This window comes from Loxodonta africana, chromosome 20, assembly GCF_030014295.1.
Source record: "Loxodonta africana isolate mLoxAfr1 chromosome 20, mLoxAfr1.hap2, whole genome shotgun sequence".
Lineage (NCBI taxonomy): Eukaryota > Metazoa > Chordata > Mammalia > Proboscidea > Elephantidae > Loxodonta > Loxodonta africana.
This window is the reverse complement of record NC_087361.1, coordinates 37674174-37688273: the sequence shown is the minus strand read 5'-3', so window position 1 is coordinate 37688273 and position 14100 is coordinate 37674174. Positions and strand designations below refer to the sequence as shown.

Here is a 14100-nt window from a genome sequence, read left to right as displayed (position 1 = left end):
GGAGACCTGCCACCCAGCCAGGCTGATTGTGTGTGGAGGTTGGGATAGTGCTGACATAGGTAAGAGAGGAGGGAAGCAAAAGAGAGAAAGGTGGGGAGGGAGAGAGAGAGAGAAGTAAGGAAGTATTCTTCATAGCTGGCTCCTAATAACTACCTTCTTTCTACTCTGGCCTATAGGGTCCCTATGATATGAGTCAGAATTGACTCAACAGCACTGGGTTTTCCATCTATAGTGTTATTTTTTTTTACTTCAGCATGGTATATAAATTTGTGAAAGTCCTAAGATCCACTGATTCATGTAGCAGACATTTCCTGAGCATGAGTTATACACCGTGCATGATGCTAGGCGTTGGGGGATTCAAAGATGAAGGAGGGGCGCAGGGTCACAGGGATAATAACAAACCAGAGACTGAGAAAGTGACCTAGATGCACAGTGGTCAAAGAGCCTGCTTCACAGGAACATTAAGGAGGAATTGCTCAAAGAGATGAAGTACCTGCATATGGCTTTAAGGAAACTGAAGGGCCCTGGTAACGCAGTGATAGTGAAAAAAAAAAAAAAAAAAAAAACCTACATTATTTTTGGGAAGTTAGAGTTCCAGGTTTGGATTTATTTTTTGGGCAATGCTGTAAGCTGTGAGAACTGACTGTGGGATAACGGGACAGGGTTTGAGAATTCTAGAAGTGTAAACCAGATAGATATAAGTGCAGTGGCTGGTACAAATACTGCGATAGTGGAATCGGGGCGTTTGAATCGTATGCTCCTTGTTGCCAGCTCCCTTCACTGTCCATTGGCCTGTTCACATGTAGTTCCCTCAGCCCCTGCCTCCCCAAAAGAAGGTGTTACACTGTAGGCTGTATCTCCTGCTGGGCAAAAATTCTCTCGCCCACTTTTTTATTACTGAAGGAGTAAACTTTCCCGTATGTCAGTGTCTTTCTAAATCTAGGGTGGTTCTGAGTTTAAGATTTTCTATTTCTACTTGTCCAGAAGAATGAGAAGAATGAGGTATTTGAAACTCTGATGGCTATCATATAATTTTAATACTTTTTCTCCTAAAATCCTTGATCTAAATTTTTTTTTTTTATTATGACATTAACTTTGCACAGCCTTGAGAATAAGTGATCGGCTTTACAGGGTGAATAGGTAGTGTATTTCGGTAAATAATTTTGTAGTGCAGGTTGTTTCATCAGATGTGCTCAGAAACTATGTTTAAGGAAATCTTGTATAATTGAGATGTCTCACCTGGCAATATCTTTTTTTGTTTGTTTTTAAGAGATTGTTTATTTTAGTTAAAATTCTGTTGTAAATCATACTATTGAAATTCTTTCAGGTCAGATGTACTTGAAGTAACACTTATTTCTCTTAATTTTCAGGAAGTATTTGGATTGTGAGCTATTTCAGAACTCTGTTCTTAAAAAAAACATTTTGGAGAAAAACATCCAGAAGGTATTGTATTTTTGTCTCATTGCTCCATTTTTTTTTTAAAACATAGCCAAGCCTTTCCAGTTACAGGAAAAGTAAGAATACTATGTCAGATTTTGTTGTTGAATTCTTCTTTCAGATACTGATAAGCTCGTTGTTTGACACTTGTCACAGAGGAGAGGAATCAGTTTTAGTGTTGGTAAATTCTGAATTTTATGTAAGAGAGAAAAAAATTATTTGGTTTAGCTCTAACCACTTTTGCTTATTTTAAACGTTTTAGGTATTTACATTTCACCTTTTCATTATAGAACTATTGTAAAGAATGTTTTGATTAAAAAAAAAAGATATAAAAAAGTCCTGTATAGGTAAGGCAGTGCAAAGTACATATTAATCATTCAGGCAGCTTAAAGTCCTTCGTGCCTCTGCCAGCTCTACCTTCTAGCGTAGGAATGAACTGTGGTTGGTGTTTCCATCAGTCTTTCATGAGCGTCCGCAGACATAGACAACTAGGCCGCCTGGTACTGCGTCTGAATGTCCATCTGCTACCTTCCCTCTCTGTGTTACCAAGTGTGATTAGGTTAATGTTGAAAACTAATTCATTTGCTTGTAGACCCAGAATCTGAGGACATGTGATGTATTACTGGGAAGCAAACACGTTAAGATCATCATTGGTCAAGAATCTTACTTATTATGTGCTTTTGTCTTCTGAACCCCCAAGCCCTATGTGGAGATATGCCATCCGATTTATCTAAAGTCCCCTTCAGTCATATACCAGATTTCCTTCTCGGTATCCAATTTTATACCTTTCCTACGTCTTGTGTTTTCTTTTTTAAAAACTTTTGCCAGCTGTCTGACTTGGAATAGAAACATGAAGGATGGGCACATAAATATGTTTTAACAAATAATGAGGTTTTTTTTTTTAGGGTTATAGTGAGCAGGGCAACTTCTTTGAATACACATTTACTTTATTAACTGGATGTTTGTGATAAGTGTTCATGTGAAATAGTGCAAAGGTTACTTTTTAAAATTATCTTCAGTAATCACTTGTTGAGGAGTATGAATCTGTAGGATTGGATGAATGTTGTCATTTATGTTCCATAGCGCTTTATATTGCACTTTTGAAATAGAACCTCCTCTCTTGATGTTTACAGCCATTCACTATTGGCAAAGCAGCGTTTCTTCCTCTGCTCCTGTCAGTTATGAGAAGAGGAAGGCAAATGAAAAATTTAAATATGCACATTAGGACTGTAAAAGAAATTGTAAATGAACCTCCAAATACGAAATTTTTACTGTACTTCATTAGTTAAATAAATTATATGATCAGATTTTCCAAATTTTGTGGAATTTAATGTTATGTTTTCTAATTGCAGATAATTACTATTGCAGTTAAATATTTGAAGAAATAAACATTCAAGCTTAGTTGTAAAGAATATTACTTTTTAAAACCATTTTGAATTGTCTACTTATGAAAGTTGATCGTGTAATCACAAAATTCCGAATATATACTAAAACTGAATTAAAATTTTTTTATTAAAAAGAAACTGCAAAGAAATTGTTTAGTTGAAGGATTAAGTAGATAAATTCTCTTGTAAATCGATAATAGGAATTGGTTTTAAGTAATTCTTTTGAAAATAAATTATAGTGTGTATAGCCCTGTGGAGTCTCTGGTTGGTGTAAACTGTTAATGCACTTACTGCGAACTGAAAGGGTGGTGGTCAGTCCACCCAGAAGCTCTGCGGAAGAAAGGCCTGGTAACCTACTTCAGAAGAAACAGCCATCGAGAACCTTGGGGGCAAAGTTACACTCTAACATACGTGATGTCGAGGTTGGCAAGCGGTTCGTTGGTATAGCCTTTAAAAAAGTTACTCATTTTTTAAAAATCTTTTTGCTAAAGTATAACTTTTGTAGGGTCAAGCAGGAGCTGTTAAGTGCTAGCTCAATGATTTCTTATGTAAGTGCACGCCGTGTAACTCATACTCCATCCCAGAAGGCTCATTTGCCAGAAGGTAAATTTTGCCATCTTTTACCATAGACTAGTTTTGCCTTGTTTTGAACTTTATAAAAATGGAATCATATAGTATGAATTCTTTTTTGTCTAATATTTTTTATCAGAATTACGTCTGTGAGTGCCATTCATGTTGTATGTATCTGCCCTCCCCCCAATCCATCTATATATATTCCATTGTATGATTTAACCAGAAAAAACAGTTGCCATTGAGTTGGTTTCCACTCCTGGCGATCCGATGTGTGTCACAGTAGAGCTCTGTTCCATAGGATGTTCAATGGCTGACTTTTTAGAAGGAAATCCTGAAGCCTTCTTCTAAGGTACCCCTGGGTGGACTTGAACCTCAGACCTTTTGGTTAGCAGCGGAGCATGTTAACCATTTGTACCACTACCATTTATTTATCCATTCTACTACAAACGGAGATTTATTATCTTTCCAGTTTGGGACTACAAATGATGCTGCTGTGAATGTTCTTTGTAGAAATGAACACTTATTTCCGATGACCGTATATAGGGGTGGAACTCCTGAGCTGTAGGGTGTGCATAGGTTCAGCTTTAGTGTGGTAGATACTGGAGTGCTTTTAAAAGTACTTAGTAAATGTCAGTCAGCGCAAACTCTTTAATTTGTTTTGAAGAGTTATAAAATTTTCCCTCTATTAAAAAATAAGTTGCCTGTTTTCTAATACCATTTTAATACATATTAAAAATATGTGAAATACATTGTGCCACAAAACTTAGATCTGTCCTAACCCTGTTGAAGGAAAATAAGACATGAAACCCTCCTATACATATTTATGACTTTAGAAATACTGAAAATAGATTTTGAAAAAAATCAAATATTTTATATAATGGAGTTTTTTTTTTTTCTTATTGAATACTTGGATGAGTACCCTTTCTTAAATATCTAAAATAATACTCTAGTTTACAAAAAAACCTATTTGAGCATTTTTGATAAATGCTGCTTGCCAGTGACTCTATCTGTGTTTCTATCAATCTGTTTGGTGATTTAAAGTAAAATGATTCATTCTAGAATATAATTGAGAAATTTTGTATTATTTTTGAGTCTTTACTATATAGAGCAGTGCTATCCAGTAGAAGTATAATGTAAGCTACACATATCATTTCCAGTTTTCTAGTAGCCACATTAAAAAAGTAAAAAAAAAAAAAAAAAAGGAGACATTAATAATATATTTTATTTAGCCCAGTATACTCAAAATATTATCATTTCAATACATAATTGGTATAAAATTATGAGATATTTTACAATCTTCTTCTCGTACTAAGCTTTTGAATCTGGTGTGTATGTTCACCTGCAGCATGTCTCAGTTCAGACTAGCTGCCTGTCAAGAGCTCAGTACCACAGGTATCTTGAGTCTAGTGCCTATGGTACTGGACAGTGCAGCTATAGAGCTACATCTTGGATTTGAAATGACAGTCAAAAAAAAAAAAAAAAAAACTCAGTGCCATCGAGTTGATTCCGACTCATAGTGACCCTATTGGACAGAGTAGTACTGCTCCATAGAGTTTCCAAGGAGCGCCTGGTGGATTCGAACTCTTGGTTAAGAGCCGTAGCACTTAACCACACACCACCAGGGTTTAGTCAAATTTGTGTCTAGTTAAAATAATTTGTTAAAAAACACTACAGAAAGATACCGTGTTGGATGCTGATATACAGCCTTTCAGAAGGTCTCAAACAGCCTGTTACTCCTTCAGTCTTGAAATAAATAACACTTTTCTTTTGTTGGACACCACCTAAAGCAATTAGCTTGTGTCTAGGGGCCATGTTTTATGAAAAATACGTATTTTAAAACTGTAAAACCAAAATCTGTAGCAACAGTTTCTCATCTTCCATCTTACTGTGGGTAGAATTGTACTTTTTTTTCTTTCTTCCTTTTTTTGTAAAGCATGGATAGTAACTCCACTATCTTCTAAGAAAAATGGGACAGTTTTTAAAAAAAGTTTATAGATAAAGAAATGCGTTGTTTTTTATTAACTATAATAGTTAAAGGTTACGTGGATTTTGTGGGTTAGTGTTTCTTCACATACGTATTTGCTAAGTGAGATGAATTAAGATTATAGATTGTCTCATGTGAGTTTGGGTCAGATTTTGCCACCAAATTATTTTTTAAAGCTTTTTGATATTCAGAATTCGGAATGTGGAAAAGGCGCTACTGTCGTCTTGGGTCTTGGTCGCCTTGGTCGCTCGGTGGGTTGTTGTGAGGAGTAAAGCACTTCAAACAATACTTGATATACAGACATTTAGGTATTATTATGGGTCCCAGATCTGAGGTAGTTGTTTTGTAGCCGCCTCTGCATCCATCCGCCTCCCACACAACATTTTTGATAGTAATACCCTTCCCTCTTAAATGATACCAACTATACTTTTTGACACTTTGTTCTAATAGTACATGTTATTGGCTGTTAACACAGACAGACAAAAATATAACCATCCCTCTACTCAGCACCCTCCAGTGGCTGTCCATCTCACTTGAAGGAAAACTAAAGTCCTTCCACTAGCTGACAAGTCACGGCATCTTCTCAGTGAAGTCTAGCCTGCTGATCTCTGTTCAGAGTTGAAAACTCTCTCCCTATCTTCTTTCCTTTGTGGTGCTCTGCTCTCTTTTTCCAAGCACTTAACACCTTTAAAATACTGAAATTTAAATTTGTAAAATATTGATTGTTGTTTTTTTTCCCCCTGCTAAAGTAAAATCCCTTGAGGACAGGAATCTTTTTTCCATTGAATTCATCACTAATATATCTGAAGAACCTAGAATAGTGCTAGATGTCTCGAAGAAGCTCATATGTATTTGTGGACTAAACTTTTATGGGCTGCACAGAGGACACTTTTTTTATTCCTGAAACTGCTTTAATGGGCTTTTTCTGAGGTGGGGAACATTTAAAGGAAGAGAAACTAAAAAGTTTCACGTGTAAGTATAAAAATACATTTGATAACCTGAATAAGTTGAAAGTAGTTTATTCATCAAAACCTTTTGAAAGGTAATATGTAAATGAAGATTCAAAAATAGAGTTTATCATATGGTCAGGCAGTTTATCTTTTAGGTATATATATATATATGTGTGTGTGTTTCCGTTTGGGTCGTCAAATAATGTTGATAATGAATTTGAAAGGTGCATTTATAAGATATCTTCTGTCCATTGTATTTTTGTACCTTCAAATTTGTATGGATCGGGCAGATCTTGATCATTTTTTAAGCCATCTCTATAAAGTACGGATTATCTTTCATCTTTCTAATTGTCGTTTTTGAAAATTTATACCTTCAATTCATCTATAAAGTTTTAAAAATTGTACAAAGTATAGCCAAAGACATATTAAGAGATGGTATATGCTACCCTAGAATTAATTCAAAAGGGGATACTATAGATGTTTCTTCCATTATAGAATAGATAACTTTGTAGTACTGACTTTAAGCCAAGTCTTTACCGAAAGTCTACTTGCAAGTCTTTAATTTCCTACTATGGCTTTACATATTCAGCATATGATTGCAGACAACCATATATATGACTGTATCAGTAATCATTTTTATTACAAAAGGAAGAATTAGTAGTTTTTGCCTGTTTTCCTCTTTCTACTGTCATCTCTGAAATTCATACTTTTAGTACTTCATGGATATTAGGCAGTTACTGTGGTAACTTTCTAACTGGTCTTTTGCCTTTTAGTTTTTACTGCCCAATACATTCCACGTATTATAGCAAAATAAAACTTTATAAAGAAAGTATCACTACCCTGAACAAAGACCTTTGCCTCCAGGATAAAAGGTCAAGTCCTATTTCTGTTTGGCTCCTGCTTACTCCAGCATCATATTCCATTTGTCCCAACCTCCTGCTTGGTAACTGCACATTTCTTATTCTGCCATCAGATTTTTGCCATCTTCGTCTCAGATGTCTTCCGATCCCGCTTGTTTTCTTTTACCAAAATGCTGTCTGTCCTGTGATTTATGGGATCCCTGATGAGTTGCTATGAGTCGGAATGGACTCCACGGCACTGGGTTTGGTTTTTTTGGTTTTGACAGAAAGGAATGCCTGCTCTCCTGCAGCCTCCTGTAGCAGTTGGTGGCGTTCCATTCGCACTGCCTTTATTTTACAAAGTTTTAACAGGATTGTAAACCGCTAATTAACCTTATCTTTTATAGATTTGTGATTTACAAAGGCCCTAGCTTGGTGCCTCACACACAGTGATAAATCAGAGTGTTGATGAAGCAAACAAAAAACGCCTGAGTGTATCTTGGTACCTTTTTAAAGATTTAGAAACAATCAAAACAAGAATAAAAATTCATGCTGTATTGTGTTACCCAAGTTAGAAACTTCCTGTGACTCAATTTTTTCCATGACTTTTTTTGTGAAGGTGAAATTACAGCATATGTGTTAGAAATTTGCAGGTTCCAAGGTGTGATACAATTATTTGTAGTCATATCCAAGCTCTGTTTTTTTCAGTATATGCATTTCTTTGGCTTAGTCTAACGAAATAGAATGCTTTTTTACTGTTCCTCACCTGAATAATAAGCCAGATTGATTTAGCTCTAATTTAAGACCTTGAAATCTCCTAGCTGAGTGTCTGCCACAGAGTGCCTTTTTTACTCTTCGCCTGGACCAAGAAGGAAAATACAGATGTCTTTGGTGAAAGTAGTAAATTACCTGTTTGGAATACAAATGTTTTTAAAGCTGAATGTCTTTAAAAGTTTTGTTAACTTGCCAAAATTGATCCTTAATTCTTCATATTTAATTAAATTGTGATAAAATTCATTTTTTGAAGGGCACTTCACAGATTTCCATAAACTTCTTAAAGTGGCTCCATCCCTGCCGATTCTATTACCTGGAAATATTTAAAATGAAATGGTTTATCTGGCTAGTGAAGGACTAACTGGGACTGAATTTGGGATGACGGAAACATTTTGGTTTGAATGGGGTGCTAAGGACAGGACTTAGGAATAGAATAAGTTTCTGACTTTCAGAGATTTATTTTTCTTTTATAATCATATTTTGGGGATCATGTATATATGGATAGCCAATACCAAACCTCTTGCCATCAAGTCGGTCTGACTCATAACAATCCTATAGACCAGAGTAGGACTGCCCTTTGGGGTTTCCAGGGAGTGGCTGGTGGACTCAAATTGCTGACGTTGTGGTTAGTAGCTTTAGCTCTTAACAACTGTGCCACCGGGGCTCCTTGTACCTGTGAATGGTGGCTATAAATTGATTCACAGTAAGAGATGGTTCGGTTCAGAGAGGAAAGTAGTTTCAGCTGGTAAACAAAGATGACTACTGTTATCATCACACATAGGGTATGTCCTAAAAATGGGGACTTGTTATAATCTTACATCTTTAAATGCTCAGATATTGGTGACACCAAGTGGTAAAAGAGACTGAATTTATTTCTAAATTTTCCTTAATTATAACCAACTATGATATATATATATATATTTTTTTTTATGATAGACAATTTAGAGAGCATTCTTTTGCTAATAGGTTTGGGAAACTAACCTTATAGGCTAACCCACAAAACGAAACCCCTTGCCATCTAGTAGACTCCGACTCATAGTGACCCTATAGGACAGAGTAGAACTGCCCCACAGGGTTTCCAAGGAGTGCCTGGTAGATTTGAACTGATAGCTCTGAACCACTACATCACCAGGGTTTCCTATAGGCTACCCAGTTGTATTTAAGCAATGAACAGAGTCCTTATTTTATCACCTAGGGCATAAAGATTAGAAAATATTTAGCCTTTTTTTTTTTAAATATTGACTAAGAAATTGATCTTTTGCCTTTATATTACAGATGAAAATTACAAAAGAAAGCTTAAATGTTTATTCTATTAGGAATGGATATAACCTGAGAGTGAATGTTATTAATGTTAACTTTGACAAATGTATTGAAAGTAATGTGCAATTTGTATTAATATTGGTGCTTGACCAAATTAATGCTAATTTTTCACAATAATATTCAAGAAATAAAAAATGGGTAAGGTTTTTATCTTATTTAAGTACTCCCATGAGTTTTTGTTAAGGACAGGAAAACATAATTATAGTATTTATTGGAAAGTCACATACCATTTAATCCTAGTCTGGTGACCGTAGAATGCGATTTGCTTAGCTTTTAAGCATTTTACAGTTTATCTTGCCTTCATCTTGGTTACTTGAATGTAAAATGGAGATTACCATTTTACATTAAAGTAAAATGCTTTCTTTCAACACCAGAATTGAAAGGAATATATGTGAACTGTTTAAAACTATTACAAGGAGTTAGACTTGCTTCAGATAGGCTTGTTACATGATCAGTAGTCCTTAGCTTCTAAGCTTGTATTTTAAAAGAGAACATTTATTAAAGATAGAAGGGTTTTGTGTTTGTCTGAGACAAGGCAGAATTAGTTGTTTTAATTTGTACTTAAAGACAAATTGCAACCCCAAATGTACTTTATCACTTGTGTAGACACTAAGAGCAGCCATCATTATTGCCAGTTCAATATATAGAGTGGAAAATGCTGGTCTTAGAATCGTAAGATTTATATATGAGCCCTGGGTCTCCGTATACTCTGTTAGCAAATCACTTAATCTATACCTCAGTTGCCCATCTGTAAAATGAGGATGCAACCTACCTCCTAAGAATATTATGAGAAACAGGTGAAGAAATCTTTAAAGTGCCTTTTCACTGGTGTAACGTTCTAGAATGTTAATGTGTTACAATATTGTTGGCAATATTGTTAATTTGAATGTATTTTTCCAAGGAAATCAAATAGACTTTTGGATGACCATTGTTTTACTCAGTAGCACATCTACCCGAGGACCTCTTCCACACATTTTCCATTTTTCTTTCTTTCTACTCCCCTTTCCGAGTTCTCACAACCCTGGTTCATGCTTCTGAATTCTTGTGAAGTTTGAACCAGTTAACATCTGCCACCTGTTGAACCATTTCTTTGCTCTTCTGTAACCCCTTTTTCCCCAACAGACACACTTTCTTATTTGTTGTTGGGTGATTAAAGTGGCCTTCATTTCAATTTTTCAGAGATCCAGATTAGGACAGGGTTAGAAACAGCAGCTTCTGAATTTGTTTGAACTGTAAAGTTATGTGGTGCATAATCCAAAAAAAAAAAAAGCAAACCCACTGCCGTCAAGTCGATGCCGGCTTATAGCGACCCTATAGGACAGAGTAGAACTGCCCTGTAGAGTTTCCAAGGAGCGCCTGGCAAATTCGAACTGCTGACCTCTTGGTTAACAGCCGTAGCACTTAGCCACTACGCCACCAGGGTTTCCATGTGGTGCATAGGTGTCAGTAATAATACTCATCCCCCCTCACCCCCCCGCCAGGGAAGACAGTTTTCGGAGAAAACAATTAGTAAAGCCCCACATGGACTTGCTTTTCCTTTCGTTGCATAGCAGTTACAGGTTTTAAAAGTGATTTCTGCCAGTAATACTTAAACCCACACATCCAGGTTAAAAAAAGTTTTTGGTAGAAAGTATGATTTTGTGAAGTGACTCACCACATAAGGCACTCTACTTCCAAATGCATGCCCTTAACTACTATTTGAATTTTTATAAGTTTTGTAGTTTTGCTGACTGCAAGAAAATAAAAGGCCTAGTGCCAGTTCTTACTGGGTCAAGATTTATTTTAAAGTATCAACATTTCCTCAGCTCCTTGAGACTCATAAAAGTCCTAGAGCTTTCCCTGCAAAAAGTTTTAACAGGCCTTAAGCCAGCAGAGAAGATTCAGGGGCAACTCTTCTCTGTCCTCTATAGTTGCTCTGAGTCAGAATCGACTTAATGGCACAAAACACCGGCAGATGCGGGGTAGTAGAAGAATGGCCTGACAATCCAATTCTGAAAATCAGCCGTTGAAAAGTCTATGGATTACAATGGTCCGATGTGCAGCCGCTTATGGGGACGGTGCAGGACCAGCCAATATTTTGTTCCATCGTGCACGGGGTCACCGTGTATCGCGGGCCGACTCCGCTGCAGCTAACAACAAACATGGTGGTAACAGAATCGTTGTACTTGGTGACTAAAAATTGCTGAGAAACTAGTCAACCGTAGGAGAGGATGTATTAAAAAAAAAAAAAAAAAAGGCTAGTAGGAGTTGCAAGGATTTAGTAATTGTATTTGTGTTTTCAGCATAGCTATTGGCCACAGAAAATTTGACCAGTGATTTAAAAATAGACTATTAGTCTTTCATGAAATTATCGGGAGACTGGTTGACCAAAGCAATTCCTCGGACGCTGTGGAGGCTTTATCGGGAAGTGGTTTGGGGAGTATGTTATAGAAGCACACTGACCTGGGTTTGAATCCTGAATCTACCTCTAACTTACTGAATGACCTTGGGAAAGTCACTTAGCTTCTCTGAGCCTTAATTTCTTTATCTGTAAATTGGGGTGACATCTATTTTCTAAATAATGGTGAAATGAGATAATATCTGACAGACAGCACAATGCCTTATCTTATTATCAATAACTTGCCATCCAGTTAATATAAACTATTCTTAATAACTGGGAATAAACCCACCAAATAGTTTTTTTTTTTAAACTTGCATTCCATATTGAAAGTCATTATTAGTGTTTAGAAATATATTTGAAGCTTCTTGAGAAATTTTTGGAAACCATGTCTGAGTCCAAGCACTGTTTGTAGGCAAATGGGTTAAAGTTGACAAAGATGGAGATGCTGTGCTTTGTGGTTTGGAATAAGACCAGATAATCTAGGTGAAACTCCTAACTCACCTCTTACTTACTGATCGTTGACTTTGGGTAATTCAAAGAGTGGAGTTACTATCTGAGATTGGGAGGATTGCAGGAAGAGCAGGGACTCAGTTCTGAACATGTTGTATTTGAGATGCTAGTAAATATCCAAATGAGGATTTTAAATAAGCATTTCTCAAAGATGGAACAGTATATATTCTTAAAGAGGATGACGTTGGCTACTCGGAAAAGAAAATGGCTTTTAAAAGAATATAAAGATTAAAAAAGTTTGGGTAAAAGGGAAATGCCCATAGGGAAGAGGTGAAAGAAAAGGAATACAAATTAAAAAAAAATAATAATAACAGTAAAGAGAGAATAGGAAATGGAGAAATAAAATGCTAAATGGGGGAAGGGACATTTTAGTTCCATTGAGCAAATACAGTGAAACTGCTGCAGTAATTTTAAAATATTCAATGAAACATTTAAACACTGAACATTTATTTAGCACATATTAGACTAAGTCTAGTTTCAAAAATTGCATATTTAACATTTATTCTCATTCTTATTTATACCTTGTAGTTGAAGCCTCAAATCTTGTATAAAATGTACATAAAAAGAGAGATTTACTGTAAGGGCCAATGGTATGGATTTAGCTTTATAAAAAAGTCTGTTTCCACTGTTACATGATGCAGTGATCCTTCGAAAGAGTACGTGTTATTAAAAAATTGGTTATCTTCTCCCACCCTGACTTCCTCAGTATTGTGCAGCCTGTAGTTAATGTTGGACCCCTGGTGGTGCAGTGGTTAAAAAGCTCAGCTACCAACCAAAAGGTCAACAGTTCGAATCCACCAGGTGCTCCTTGGAAGCCCTATGGGGCAGTTCTGCCCTGTCCTATAGGGCCACTATGAGTTAGAATCAACTTGATGACAATGGGTTTGGTTTTTTTGGTCAGGGTAGTAGTCTCAGGGAGTCCTCTGGTCTCAACTGGTCCAGTTAGTCTGACTTTTTTTTAAGAATTTGATTTTCGTTCTACATTTCCCTCTGGGACCACGTATTATGATCCTGCTCAGAAAGGTCATTGGTTCGTAGTCGGGCACCATTTAGCTCTTCTGGTCTCAGGTACATGAGGTCCTGTGAGCTCCTGTGGTTTTGCCTCTCCCCACCCCCAACCACCCCTTCAATTTCATGTTAATCATTTACTTGCTTTTTATTAATACTGGCTTTATCACGTGTATATCCCTAAATAACATATTGTTTTATTTTTTAGTTTAATTTTGTTTAGTTTTATAAAAATTGATGTCATTCTGTGTATAGTCTTCTGAGATTTGCTTTTTATTTTTAATAGAGTTTATTTTTTAGAGGAGTTTTAAGCTTAAGAAAAACTGTGCAGAAAGTGCAGAGTTCCTGTATACCCTCCTCCTCATTGCAGTTTCTCCTATTATTAACATTTTGGACTCGTGTAGTACATTTGTTAAAATTGATGAACCGGTATTGATATATTATTATTAACTAAAGTCCATAGTTTACACTAGGGTTCACTCTTTGGGTTGTACAGTCCTGTGGGGTTGGACAAGTGTATAATGTCATGTATCCTCCAATACATCATCACACAGAATAGTTTCATTGCCCTGTGCTCTACCTGTTCATCCCTCTCCCTTATCTCAAACCTCTGGCAACCAGTGATTTTCTTACTGTCTCTATGTTGTGCTTTTTCCAGAACATCATGTAATTTGAATCATGCAACATGCAGCTTTTTCATACTTGCTTCTTTCACTTAGTAATATACATTTAAGTTTTCTTCATGTCTTTTGGTAGCTTGATAGCTCATTTCTTTTTATTGCTGAGTAATAATCCATTGTGTGGATGTACCACAGTTTATCCATTCACCTCTTAAAAGAAATCTGGTGGGCATAATGTTTGGCGATTATGAATAAAGCTCCTATAAACATTTGTGCACAGGTTTTTATGTGGACAAACATTTTCAACTCATTTGTGTAAA

The 14100-nt window shown here is 36.1% G+C and overlaps 1 protein-coding gene across 15 annotated transcripts in view; it reads left to right on the top strand.

The window, feature by feature from the left end:
* The window catches only part of NRIP1 (nuclear receptor interacting protein 1), a 95261-nt gene that overhangs the window by 19588 nt on the left and 61573 nt on the right, over nt 1-14100 (top strand). For 11 of the 15 annotated variants that reach the window (XR_010318704.1, XR_010318705.1, XR_010318703.1 and 8 more), the window contains exon 2: nt 1371-1443. The exons of 1 other annotated variant lie outside the window; for it this stretch is intronic. The gene's annotated coding sequence lies outside the window, so the exon portion shown is untranslated. Of the gene's footprint in view, nt 1-1370; nt 1444-3327; nt 3426-14100 lie in introns of all 15 variants that reach the window. 3 more of the 15 variants (XM_064273108.1, XM_064273104.1, XM_064273105.1) reach the window with 2 other exon arrangements.